The following is a 13,522-nucleotide window of genomic DNA, read 5'->3' as shown; positions in this document are numbered from 1 at the left end:
TTTTCTGTGAATCAGGTTCTGATTATGAAACAGATTATGTTCTGTTTTGCTGAATTTGCCTCAATTTGGACAGAGGAATTTTCACATGATGCATTGTTGTTTTATTTGTCTAGGTTACTCATGCCTCTGTCCTAATTTACTATGAGGCCAACTAGTTTGATCTATTGCTTTTCGTCAATTAGTCAACTCTTGGTCAAATGCGCACTGGATGAAAAGTACCACACGTACGTCCGCAGAGCTTCGTGCCTTTTACAACGTGAGCTTAACTTCGTCTTCGCCACACTTCTATAGAGCACTTAGGGTGGATATCGTTAGTTCCACCTGATAGATGAGGAAGCTAGCTCCTCACAATAATTAAGGGGACAGGCCTGAGGTTGCAAAGCCACCACCTGGCTGGGGAGGGTCTGCGACCCAGGTCTTTCAAACACAAAACAGGCAACCAAGCTCTAAGTACATCTCAGCGAATGATGCAGACATCTTGGCTTTTGAATGAGTTACTGAGAGAAGACAGATAGAAAGATAGTTGGATGGATAGATAAGTAGATAGATAGATAGATAGATCATTATTAAATATTGATTCACAGGGCCTCCAACCAAACCATGATGTTATATTATTTAATTTTATTGACACAGACCTAGAAGTATGCTTTGTATTCTATGACTAGTGAGAACTGACTGGTTTTACTTTTGTTCTCCCACACAGATGACTGAAAGTTCAAGTCTCTTTGGAGCACATTAAATCAGCATAAAGTTGAGTGTTTGGCCCAGAATTTGCTCAACGCATGATGCTGGCAGATAGTGTCTACGCTTTGAGGGAATCCATCTAGTGTACTCCTAATCGAGGCACGTGATGTCAAGCCCGCAGGAGCAAAGGCAGACCATAAAGCACAATATTCGAAAGTTGAAATGTCTCCCAAATCAGGGCACATGGTTTCCCTCACATGGGCGCCGCAGTCCTGCAGAGAGCTCTCAGCAATTCACCTGTTACTTCAGCTCATGCTGCGTTGCTTTTTACCAAGATCCTAGAGGATATCTGTACAATGATGAGGGAGGACAATCCCTCCCCAAACACCTACAAGTGACAAGGAATTGGGACTTAGATGACCCTCCTTGGGGTGACACATACCTGAGATTTAGGACCAGAATGAATGGATTTCTAAGTCAGGGTTCCTTCTGGTTTTCGTGGTTTGCTCCCTAGAGTGACAACCTGGGGTCTGAAGACAGTCACGCACGGGTAAGGGTGGAGGTGGCACTTTGATACCTTCCAAGCAGCACGTTTGCTGAAGCCCAGCTGAGAGTCAGCGGGCTGGGGTTTGAATCCCAGCTCCATCCCTTGTAAACTGAGCACACAGACCATCTTCTTAACGTCTATGATGCTCAGTTATAAACAAGGAAATTATAATGCTTCTCCCTCCAGGTTATTAAAAGCGAACTTATATTAATGAATCCTCCCTCAGTTGTACTGATGAAATTGTGATAATTATTATTTCCCTGGTAGATTTCCCCTATCATCAGGAATTACAAAGGTGAAGCGTTGCTCACAAAGCATCTCTCTGACATCAAAAGAGAGAGTACAAACTAAAGTAGTGAAAACACAGGACAAGTTTGATACAACCCTTAAGTGATTGAGACCTTAAGTAGCTTCACTGAAAATCTGAATAATTTCATGATCATGGGTTCATGGGATGTTGGATGGAAGGCAGCCCTTTACAGGGAAAGGATTAATTTCACTTAACATCATCCTCTCTAGCTACATCCACGTCGCTGCAGACGGCAAGATGGCCAAGTAATATTCCGTTGCGTATACACCGCATCTTCTTTATCCATTCATCAGTCGATGGACTCTCAGGTTGTTTCCACAGTTTGGCTGTTGTTGACGGTGCTGCTGTAAACAGTAGGGTGCGTGTAACCCTACTTACTGCTTTTGTACTTTTGGGGTAAATAGCCAGTAGTGTAATTCCTGGATCATAGGGTGTTTGTAGTTGTAACTTTTTGAGGAGCCTTCATACTGTTTACCACGGTGGCTGCGCCAGTGTTCATTCCCATCAGTAGTGCACAACTGTACTCAAATAAAAATAAACTGGAAGGATTAAGATTTTGGTGAGAGGCAGAGAGGAGTGTGAACCCTGACTGTCTTCTCTACTGGGCATGCAGAACGTGGCTGGCGGATTTTCCTGTGAAGCCTGCTTCCTTTGCAGGAGAACAGAGACAAGAATAATAATATCTCCCTAAAAGGTTTTCGGGAGAGTCCCGCTCACTAATGTGTGTAATGTGTATGTATCAGTTCCTGTCACACTGAGATACATTGCTCAGTGAGTACTGATGTTTTTTTTTTTTAGAATGGAAAGACATCTGTTAAAAAATAACCCAGTTAAACCTCCTTACATGACAGAAGGGAAAACTGAGATCTGGAAGTGATTCAAGGGATGGGTGAGATCGGCCAAGGTGGATTTCAGCCCCTTAAAGGAGGTGTGACCCTGAAACAAATTGTTTCTGCAGCGAGACAAAACAAAGACAAAACACTTTCAGCTGTATCCACATTACAGACTCTGCATTGAATCATCTCCTTTATGACTTTGGGAGCCTCGCCCAAGAAACAGCCGTGTGGTCACGTGTTCCTTCATCATCACCATCATCACCACAAGTGTAATGCGATACTAGGAATAAGGAATACTTTCCAAAATAACATGCTTCCAAGAGAGATAAACTGTGCCTTGAGTCACGTATCTTACATAAGCAAGCCTGTGGTTTAGCTAATGACAGCGCAATGCCGCCCCTCGAATCTTTTCAGGAAAGCTTACTGATACAATCATTTACAAATCAGGTTCAGGTATCAACTGATCTATCTCTTATCAAGTCCAGGCTCCAGGAAAGACTCTCCCCCAGACAGCTGTGTGCTCTATTGACTTTTCAGGGATCGAGTTTGCACGAATCCTTAAGTATCTGTGTGGCAGATAAACAATGGCCTTCAGTTTTTAGCATTCCAGCTCTCCTCCACCCCAGCCTTTGAGAGATCGGGTCTGTGTCCTTGATCTTGAATCCGGATGAATTCCGTGGTGGCTCTGGCCATCAGAATAACACAGAAATGGTGCAGTGCCGTAAGAGATTGGTAGCCTTTGGTTTTTGTCTGAGAACACTTGCTTTTGGAGCCCTGAGCGTCCTTGTACAAGATGTGACTTTGCTGAGGTCACATGCCCTGAGGGAGCCCAGCCCAGCCGGAGAGGCTGCAGGCACGGGATCTGGTAACTTCCGCCCTTCCAGGCAGGCACCGGACAAGCGATGGAAGACGCGTGCAATGACCCCAGCTCGAGTAATCATCTGAGTAGAACCACGTGTGAGCCTGAGCAAGCAGTAGGGAGCTGCAAGTCAACCCACACAACCATGAGGGATCGTCGTTTTAAGCTCCTAAGGTTTAGAGTGTGTTTATTTTTTTATTATTATTTTTAATGTTTATTTATTTTTGAGAGAGAGAGAGAGAGAGAGAGGAGAGAAGAGAGAGAGAGAATGAGCAGGGGAGGGGCAGAGAGAGAGGGAGACACAGAATTGGAAGCAGGCTCCAGGCTCTGAGCTGTCAGCACAGAGCCCGACGCGGGGCTCAAACCCACGAGCCTTCGAGCTGTGAGATCATGACCTGAGCCGAAGTCGGCTGCCCAACTGACTGAGCCACCCAGGCTAGAGTGTGTTTATTTGTATACAACAACAAATAACCAGATGATCTCCCTTGATCACGTCTTTCAGAGGACAGGCCATTCCTTCCCCCGCACACTTACCAAAATAGTGTGGGTGCCCTGGGGGATTGAAAAAATGGAATAGGCTGTGTGTCCTAGCCGAGCACCTTCTTTTTCAGCTTAAGTTTTGCTTGTTTAAAAAAAAATGGGTTTGATGCTGTGATTAAATGATTATTGAATGAACAAATGAATGGTAAATGAATGAATCCTAGAAAACAAAAGGTAAAGCCAGACATGAACTCTGTGGAGACTTTTAACTCAATTGTTTCATATATTGAATAAAATCTCAGGCTCTTAATTATAAGTTGACAAGTTGAATGCTTCAAACATTGATCTCCACAATGTGCATCAAAAGGGCCTACTGTTTTCTGGACTCTAACCAAACATCTTCCGAGTCCCCAAGCGTGGCATGTCCTCTCACACCTCTATGCCATTCCTCATACTGTTCCCTGCCCTTGGAATGCCCTTCCCCCTCAGATCTGTGGCCTGACAACTCCCAGTCTCTACTGTAAGCTGCAGCATTATTTCCTTTGGACCCATTTCTGCATTCACTCAACAATCTGGTATTGACCACCTGCTTCATGTCAATCCTTGTGCCCTTGAGTAGGTTAGAGTAGTAAATAATTCAAGAAGGTTGCAGCCTGATATGGGATAAATTTGAGGCAAGAAGTTACAGTGGAACATGAGAAGTATTTTAGGAGCCCCTGGGCGCGATGTGTGTAACACACGTGGGAGAACAGAGCTGAGCCGTGGAGAACAAGGGAGAGAGGCGTGGGGACAGCCTTTGTGGTTTGTTTGAGCTTCTGTTTGCTTTGTTTTTAATCAAGTTTATGTTGTTTATGTTTTTAATCAAGTCCGTCACATTGCACAAAAGAGGGTTTATAGTCAGTCAGTAGAAGACTTGCATGGCACCCAGTGATAAGCACTTAGAAGAAGGGGTAGAAAGGGAGAGTGAGTTCCCCATCACTTCTTCCAGCTCGTTCCCCATCACTTCTTCCAGCTCGTTCCCCATCACTTCTTCCAGCTCGTTCCCCAACTCTCCCCATTCCAGTTGCCAGGGCCCCACTCTCTCTCTCTCAGAATATTTGCCCTGGTGTTAGCAAGTGGGGGTCTGGAAGATTCAACTGTGACGATTCAGTCAGGTGCATGGGTAGTTTCCAGACCTGGTTTTCAAGAGTCTGAACACCGGCTACACCCGGGAAGTGCTTTCGGCAGGAGAGTCCGAGGTCCCCCTGTCCGTGATACATCTCTTCACTTGCAAACCGTAGGTCAGGGCTGCTCCAAGTGTTCTTTGTGCCCGTGAACTGTTGGTCACCCTCCTGTCGTTAAACACAGGAAAGGAGAACGAGTGTCTGGAAGTTCTCGCGGTTCGACAGTGAGTTGTGTCTATTGAATCGAGTAGTTTAAAAACTGAGCCCTCTTAAAATCTTTGACATTTCACTTTCCTAGTAATTCCTTTTCAATGCATTTTAACAAAAATATTGGTGTGTAATTTGTTGAAAGTTTAAGAAACTGGTCCTTTACTGCAGGTATTGTTAGGACCTCAGAGTGTGAGGTCCTAACGCCTCCCCAGACTCTCCTTGCTCCCTACCTGGGCCACCACCCTTCCCCTTGGCTCCTAAATCCTTGCTCTTTGGTTTTCCATGTGGATGTTTCTTCCTCTCGGTGACCTGCAGTGACCCTTCAGTATTGGATATTGGGATGGAGCCCCTTCTAGGTGATTCCACAGCTCCATGGGCTTCCCCCATCATGGCTGGGGTGCTTGGTACCAGATCAGCCAGACCGCTCGCTTCTCCATCCACAACATAGAGCCTTGTCTGCAGTGCTCTGTGCCCTGTGTCCCTGGTGTGGCACCCACTTGGAGAGCAATCAAGGCCGGCTTCGTAGGTGGACCAGCTCCACTCTCTCTGTTCCTGGTACGTGAGGCATAAAGAGCTCGTGCCAGGTTTTCTGTCTCACCTCAGGGCTGGGGTGACACTGCTCCCCAGGCTGCTCTCCCCTCTCCAACCCCCAGGTTACTTTGTAGGTGGCCTGGCCCCAGTGTAACTTCCTCACGTGGTTCTACACGATGTCATCCCAACCCTTTCCTTCTCCACTCACGGTGCCTCTCCTTCTCTCCACCAGTTCAGACTTCTTCTTCTTTGGTCTGCTCATGACCGGATCACCTTTGTGCATTTCAAATACTGTTCGCACATCCTGGATCTCCACCATGTCACCTTTTCTTTTCTCTCTCTTGCTGTCTTCCCTTGTCTGTTTCACTGTCTCTAATCTCTCTCCCTCCCTCTCTCTCTGTTTTACTCTGACTCTACTATTTCTCTCTACATGTGTATTTAACACATGTACCCTCATAATTCTCAATAGCAAGACAGGGACATTATAACTCAAATGCATCAAACTCGTCATCATTCATAATTTCCTTAATGACTGAAAATGCAGTGTGATAGTGCTGCCTGATGCCTGATAAGAGGGTAAGTAAAAAATGCAGGAAGAGAAAGAGAAAGATACCCCAAATCAAACAAGGGCATCATTGACCAATTTTCCCTACTTCAAAAATTTGCCTTGAAGCTCCCCTTAGACACAGTCACGTCTGTCTATGTCAAGGGTATTGTGAGCTCCAAAAGGGGGTAAGACATTTCTGCCTCCAGACCTTCTTTAGCAGAACTGGATTTTGGCCTGAGTTCTCTGGATAATTGCTATGTGCCTGTAACCCCACCTACAATCATGTGCCATGTTAGATATGTATTGCTGCTTTTAAACTTACCACAAACTTGATGGATTAGAACATTATTTATTTTAGTTTATTATTTTAGTTTCTGTGGTCGTGGCATAGCGGGGTTCATAAAATCCCAAGGCATTGGCTGGATTGCATTCTCATCTGGAGATGGGGGAGAATCTACTCCCAAGCTTACTCAGGTTGTATTCACTTCCTTTCTCTGCCATCTCATTGCCCCATCCTATGGCCATGTCTTGACGAGTTCCAGCCTGTTCACAACCCCAACATTCCTTGGTCTCCTCAAAGCTTTCCTGCAGATGAGGGCATCCTTTTTCCAATCGCCTGGACCAAAACTGGCCAGAGGTCAGTCAGTAACCTCTGATGCGCCTCTCTCTGGGAATCCTTGCCAGCTGAACATCAGTGCTGGACTCTGGCCGACGGGGGTCCTAATTGATTGCCACCTGGCTTTCCTGGTACCGCTTGCCTACAGCTGCGCTGCCCAGCGGTCGTCCTGCTGCCGGTGTCTCCACCACAACTTGAAAGCTCACGCGCTTGACTAGGTTATGACCCGCCTCGGTTTGATACCCCTTTTGGATGTGTGTTTTTTGCCCTGGACTGAATCTCCTCATCGGCACCTGCTGGAGCTGTGTCTCGCTCTAAGAGAGTGGTTATGCTTAAACTGATTTCAAGACTGCGCGAATCTCCGTCAGAAGTTAATATTGCGTGGGAGGATAGCATGGACAAGGTGGAAGACGGTCCAGGCCATGAGGGATGGTCGGTGTTGTGCAAGTAGAGATGGGGAGAGGGTTGAGAATCAGGGCAGCGTGAGCACAGCATGCAGTTAGAAAATTACGAAGGTTGAACAACATCTCCCACGTGGCCTCCTCCCATCCCATCTGCCACTCTCCGGCTGACACCCTTTATTTTGCTCTCTCTACACATGGCACATGCAGAATCCAGACGGCACGGCAACTGAGGGAATGTGGCCTGTGAGCCAGAGAAGATTCCAAGATGAATATGTAAGAAGAAGGTGGTGGGGCGCCTGGGTGTCTCAGTGGGTTAAGTGTGACACTCTTGATTTCAGCTCAGGTCATGATCTCACCAGAACAGTCCCCGTGTCGGGCTCTGCATTGACAGTGGACAGCCTGCTTGGGATTCTCTCTCTCTCCCTTTCTCCTTGCCCCTCCCTTGCTCATGCTCTCTAAATAAATAAATAAATAAATAAATAAAGTTAAAAAAAAAGAAGTTTGTGCTGTTATCTGAACCAGGGAAGGCAGAAGAAAGAACAAGCCTGGGAAGGCCACATGTGTTAAGGGAACAGCAGAACCATAGGAGTCAAGTCTCTCCTGTCTCCAAGAATCTAAAGGGTTCCACACATGGCACAAAGGGCCATGAGCCCAACACTTGTCTGCCAGTTCTGAGGGTGAGTCAGAATCTTGTTTTGTCTCAGGGCTAACTGTCCTCCCCTGTTTTGATCTGCTGAGGTCTACACAATCAGGAACACCCTGTGCATTTAGTGCAGCTATCTCAGAGAACCACAATCTCGATGAACTTGTGTGCCTTTAAAAGCAAAGATGTTAACTAGCACATGATGGAGACAAAGCTAAACTAGTGTGGGTTGACTTGAGGTCTCTGATCTAGCCTCAAGAAGAGCAAGACATTTGACCCACAGAGGTCTGGAGTAGGATCTCGGTGAGACTGTTGACTAGTTGTGGATCACGGGAAAGTGTATCCCCCAGAACCTGATTCCTGCAATAGTTAGACATTACTGTTTACTATTGTTTTTATGAAGCCTGAATGGATTGCACAAATAAAGCACCTTATATGAGGCCTGTAGATTGAAAGTCCACTTTTTCCTTACCCCTCAACCAAATAAAGGCATCCATTAGCCTGGAAGCATAAAAGAAAACAGCTTCAGCAGATTTTTCTTTGCCAAAACCTCCCCGAGATTGTGCCCACTTTCCACTTTCTCACTTCATATCATTCTCAGTGGAAAACGTCAATGTTGTCATCTCTACATCAAGTGTGCCCTCACTTGCTCGCTGGCTGCGGCACGATGAGTTTGGGACTGAGCACCCCCACCTTCGCAAGTCTGAGCCAGTCCCAGGTGTGGGGTCCTCTCTCCTTCCCACAGTGGTGGACGTAGCGTGGCCCATGAGGCACAGTTCACAGATGGTATGGACAGAGATAACAGATGGAGGAAAGATAAGGCCAGTGGCTTTTGGGCCCCACGAGAGAATCTGGCCTGAAGGATACAGCTGTTATTCTGAGCATGGAGCCCAAACAGTAGTGGACACAACTCTTACACCACAACTGGAGATGGCCCTAAGACCTGCCAATCCGTCTACACTCAAACCATCCCGGGACACCGCAGCCACACTGCATGGAGTAAGTGGCACAGAACAGATGCACGGATGACGGGAGTAAGAACAGATGCACAGATGACGGGAGCGGTGCTGGGAAAGACAACTGGGGAAGCTGGAGGGAGAAAAACTTTATACTCAATAAATATGCTTTCTTCCTTTGGACTTTGGTCCATTATACTTCCAGTTCAGAGTCTAATGTGAAATACTTGAAGAAAAAATGTAAATGTTACATTTTTTTGAACGAAACAATCCCCTGTGGTGATGATTTGTGGTTAATTACTAAGTATTTCCGACTCCCCTCAGGCGCATGACAGGATGTTATGTGTGGATCCATGGCATTCAATGAGGCAAAGTGAACTTCCTTTGGCCAATGAAATGCAGACAGAAAGATGTTTGTTATATCCGCACAGAGTTGGGAGTCAGTGAGACACAGCAACAACCTTTCCCTCCGCACAGCAACAGACAAAGCTCGAGGGGGTGGCCATTCCATCTGCTGGGTCTGGAAGGAGGCAACTTGGAGTAGAAATCCCAACAGGACACCATGGTGGGCTTTTAGCTTTAACCCGCAGAAAGTTGGGAGCTGTTCGTGAGCACAGCATAGCGTGGTCTAGCCTGGGTGACACTCATGCCATGGACTTTGGTCCCTTACCACCCTCTCCTCCCTGCAGCTCTCCGAGCATGCCCACCTGTTCCCATGACTTCACAGACACCCCAATCTCCCACAGCATCATCTGCTCTGTGTTGGGCTCCACACTCCTTCATCAAATGGCCCATTGATGCCTTTACTTGGTTATCTCACAGGAATTTCTAACTTTGGAAAGTGAGATGGTTCTTCCTCACTCTTAACTATCTCTCACAAAACTGCTCCCCTCCCAGTGCCCCTCAACTACCCTGGAGTCACTGCTACTCCCGGTACTCATGCTGGGAACCCAGTGGTTGCTGTGAACACCTTTGCCCTCAGGGATAGCCTGTTGCTGAATCAGATGATGTTAAGACGCAGCTCATGCCCATTACATGTCCCAGTCCCCCATCACCTCCTTTAATGTGTTGTCCAACTTGCAAAATGATTTCCTTCCAATTCTCTCCAGCTAGGGAACTCACTCAGCATACACACTGGCTTGTGTCGGTTTTTTGCTTAAAAACTCCTTCAGCAAATCCATAATGCACTTAAAATACAATACAGCTCTTTAATACGTCAGACGTGACTGGATCCTTCCTACCTGCCTGATACCTTCTTACTCCACTTTCCAACACACTTTCCAACTTTCCAACACACTACTTTCCAACACACTACTCAGGTGCCCACCTTCTTTCAATTCCGGGAGCATGGCAAGATTCTTTCACCTCTGAGCCTTGACATTATTGTGCATTTTCTCTTCCTAGAATGCTGGATCTCCTTCCACCCACTGGCCTGGCCAACGGAATTTATGCATTTTTTTCTTCGTTCTTGTCCCAGAGGGACATTTTGGAACAACTGGGCTTTAGCTGGTAGCTCCCTCCCACCCCTAACATTACTCTCCCTTATCATTCTGTCATTTCTTTAATAATATTTTTACTATTTATAATTATATATTAATTTGTGTTCATGTTCTTTGATTTCTTACTCCCACCAGGCAGAACTCAAAGAGGTTGGGTCAAATGTTTTCCTCACTGTCCTACATGTTGTACTCAAGAAAGTGCCTGTCATGTAGGTGAATCAATAAAAGAATGACCAAGTCTCTGTAGGGTACCTGGAAAGGTGTGACGCATATAACTGAGTGATGATAAACCCACGTCAGCAAAACCATACAATTGGCAGGTCTATGGGAGCTATTATCGCTCAGGAGCTGCCAGCTACAAAATGGTAATGAGAGAATATTTTAATGAAAGAATGAGAAGGAAATGAGATATCTGGTCTCCAGGACAGTCAGGGAGCACCACTGAAATAACACTTGGGTTCAAAAATGGTGGCTGGAGCTGGAGGAGCCAAGATAGAGGAACAGCATGGAAGTTTTTGTGTGTCTCGCATCCATGAAATACAGCCAGACCAACACTAAACTGTCCTGCACACCCAGAAAACTGATCTGAGGATTAACACAACAATCTGCACAACCTGAACCACAGAACTCTGCATGTACACGGTGCGGAGAGGTGAACTGGGGGAGAGAGAAGCCACAGAGGGCTGGAAGCTGTTTCTGCTTGTGGAGAGAGGACGGAGATGGGGTTGGGGGGAGAGTTTGGGAAAATCACCGCCCCCCCTCAAAAGCAGCCACAGAGAAAGTGGAAAAGTGGGAACAGACACAGGGACTGAACTAAAAAGGGAGAAAGGAGAAAGGAGAGGGTTTAAATTCCATTCAGACTATAAACAGGGGGAGCGTAGAGTCTGCAACTCCACAGCTGATACCTGGCGGTGCTCTGGTGGGAAGGGCGAAGGCTGGTGCCAGATGCGTGTTGTGATTTTCCATAATCCCTGAGGCGCTGCTGCAACAGGATCGTGAAAATGTTCCTGGGGGTGCCTGGCTCCAGCCACTGCTCAGTGAGACCCTCTGGCAGAGGATCTGAGCTGGTCAAAGCCGCAGTCCCTCAGAAGCGAGGGGGCGGGAAACACAGCTGCATCTGAGATAAAACTCAGGAGGGAGGTGCCGCCTGGCAGCCTGAAGGCTTGGTCACGGACAGTGTAAAAGCGAGGAGTGAACGGAAGCCGGAGACAGGACGGGTGCCCGATTGCTGGTCGTGGAGAACAGAGTTCCGATACTAGAGACTGGGTAGCTGGGTGACGCCATTTTCACCACTCCAGCACATGCGCATATGCACCTACAGGCATCATAACAATCCACCCCTGTAAGCTAAGCAGCGCCATCTAGTGGATAACAGAGCCGTTACACTAAGTCCTGCCTGACTGGGCCAACCTCTCTCTTCAGGAACATGAGTCTCTCCTGCCTGCTTAGTTTACAGACTATAAAGCACTTCATAGTCTGACTTCTAGGGGAAACAGATGTAATTCCGATCGTATTTCAGTCTTTTCCCTACTCCATCTATTCAATTTTCTTTTTTCTCCTTTTTTTCTTTTCTTTTTTTTGAATACAGAAAGAGAAAAAGGTTATTTCTATTTCCAATTTTTATTAAAAATATTTTCTTTAATTTTTTTCTACTATATTTTTTACTTTTTTGTCAATTTTTCAAATTGTATTTTACTTCCATCATTTCATTTTATTCTATTTCCTTGTATTCATTTTTTCAAAATTTCAAACATTTTCCTTCCCTACCCCTCTTTTTCTCCAATCTATCAAAGTCCTTTCAACACCTAGACCAAAACACACCTAGGATCTAGCATCATTTGTTTGGTGTGTGTGTGTGTGTGTGTGAGTGTGTGTTTTTTTAATTTTTTAATTTTAATTTTTTTACCTTATTAATTCCTTTTCTTACTTTAAAATGACAAAATGAAGGAATTCACCCCAAAAGAAAGAACAGGAAGAAATGACAGCCAGGGACTTAATCAACACAGATACAAGCAAGATGTCTGAACCAGAAATCAGAATCACAATAATCAGAATACTAGCTGGCATTGAAAATGAATTAGAATCCCTTTCTGTGGAGATAAAAGAAGTAAAAGCTAGTCAGGATGAAATAGAAAATGCTATAACTGAGCTGCAATCTCCAATGGATGCCATGGTGTCAAGGACAGATGAGGCAGAACTATGAATCAGTGATATAGAGGACAAACTTATGGAGAATACTGAAGCAGAAAAAAAGAGGGAGACTAAGGAAAAGAGCATGATTTAAGAATTAGAGAAATCAGTGACTCATTAAAAAGGAACAACATCAGAATCATAGGGGTCCCGGAAGATGAAGAGAGAGAAAAAGACGTAGAAGGGTTATGTGAGCAAATCATAACAGAAAACTTTCCTAACCTGGGAAAAGACACACACATCAAAATCCAGGAAGCACAGAGGACTCCCATTAGATTCAACAAAAACCAACCATCAACAAGGCATATCATAGTCAAATTCACCAAATTCTCAGTCAAGGAAAGAATCATGAAAGCAGCAAGGGAAAAAAGTCCTTAACCTACAAGGGAAGACAGATCAGGTTCACAGCAGACCTATCCATACAAACATGGCAGGTAAGAAAGGAGTGGCAGGATATATTCAATGTGCTGAATCAGAAAAATATGCAGCCAATGATTCCTTATCCAGTAAGGCTGTCATTCAAAATAGAAGGAGAGATAAAAAATTTCCCAGACAAACAAAACTTAAAGGAGTTTGTGACCACTAAACAAGCCCTCAAGAAATTTTAAGGGGGACTCTCTGAGGAGAGAAAAGTCGAAAAAAAATGGTGGCTGGATTCCAAACTAGTTTTGTTTCCATGCCTGTGAGTGATAACATGCAGTAGATGATTTGCTAGGTTCTTAAGCTCCAATATTCTAGAATTCTATTTTCCAACATTGTTCAGACCCAGTCCTACTGGACAACTACGGGCTAAGCTCTTTCTTCCTTAGATGTGTAAGGAATGCTTACGATATCTGGGAGGTAAAAATAAAGATCCTGTTGGTGGAGAGAATGGGAGAGGGTACATGACCACCATATGCCACATCCCTGGAGCGTGTGTTTCCATTACACCTACCAGCAGAACAGCTGTTAAGTGCTCAGTCCACCCTGTGGTCCTTATATTAAAAATGAATTATTCTACAAAGAAGGAACAGGTCAAAAATAAAAATCTTTATTAAGTAGCAAATA

The sequence above is a fragment of the Panthera pardus genome, unplaced genomic scaffold (assembly GCF_024362965.1).
Source record: "Panthera pardus isolate Hobbes unplaced genomic scaffold, ASM2436296v1 HiC_scaffold_12, whole genome shotgun sequence".
NCBI lineage: Eukaryota > Metazoa > Chordata > Mammalia > Carnivora > Felidae > Panthera > Panthera pardus.
Note: the sequence above shows the minus strand (reverse complement) of the source record.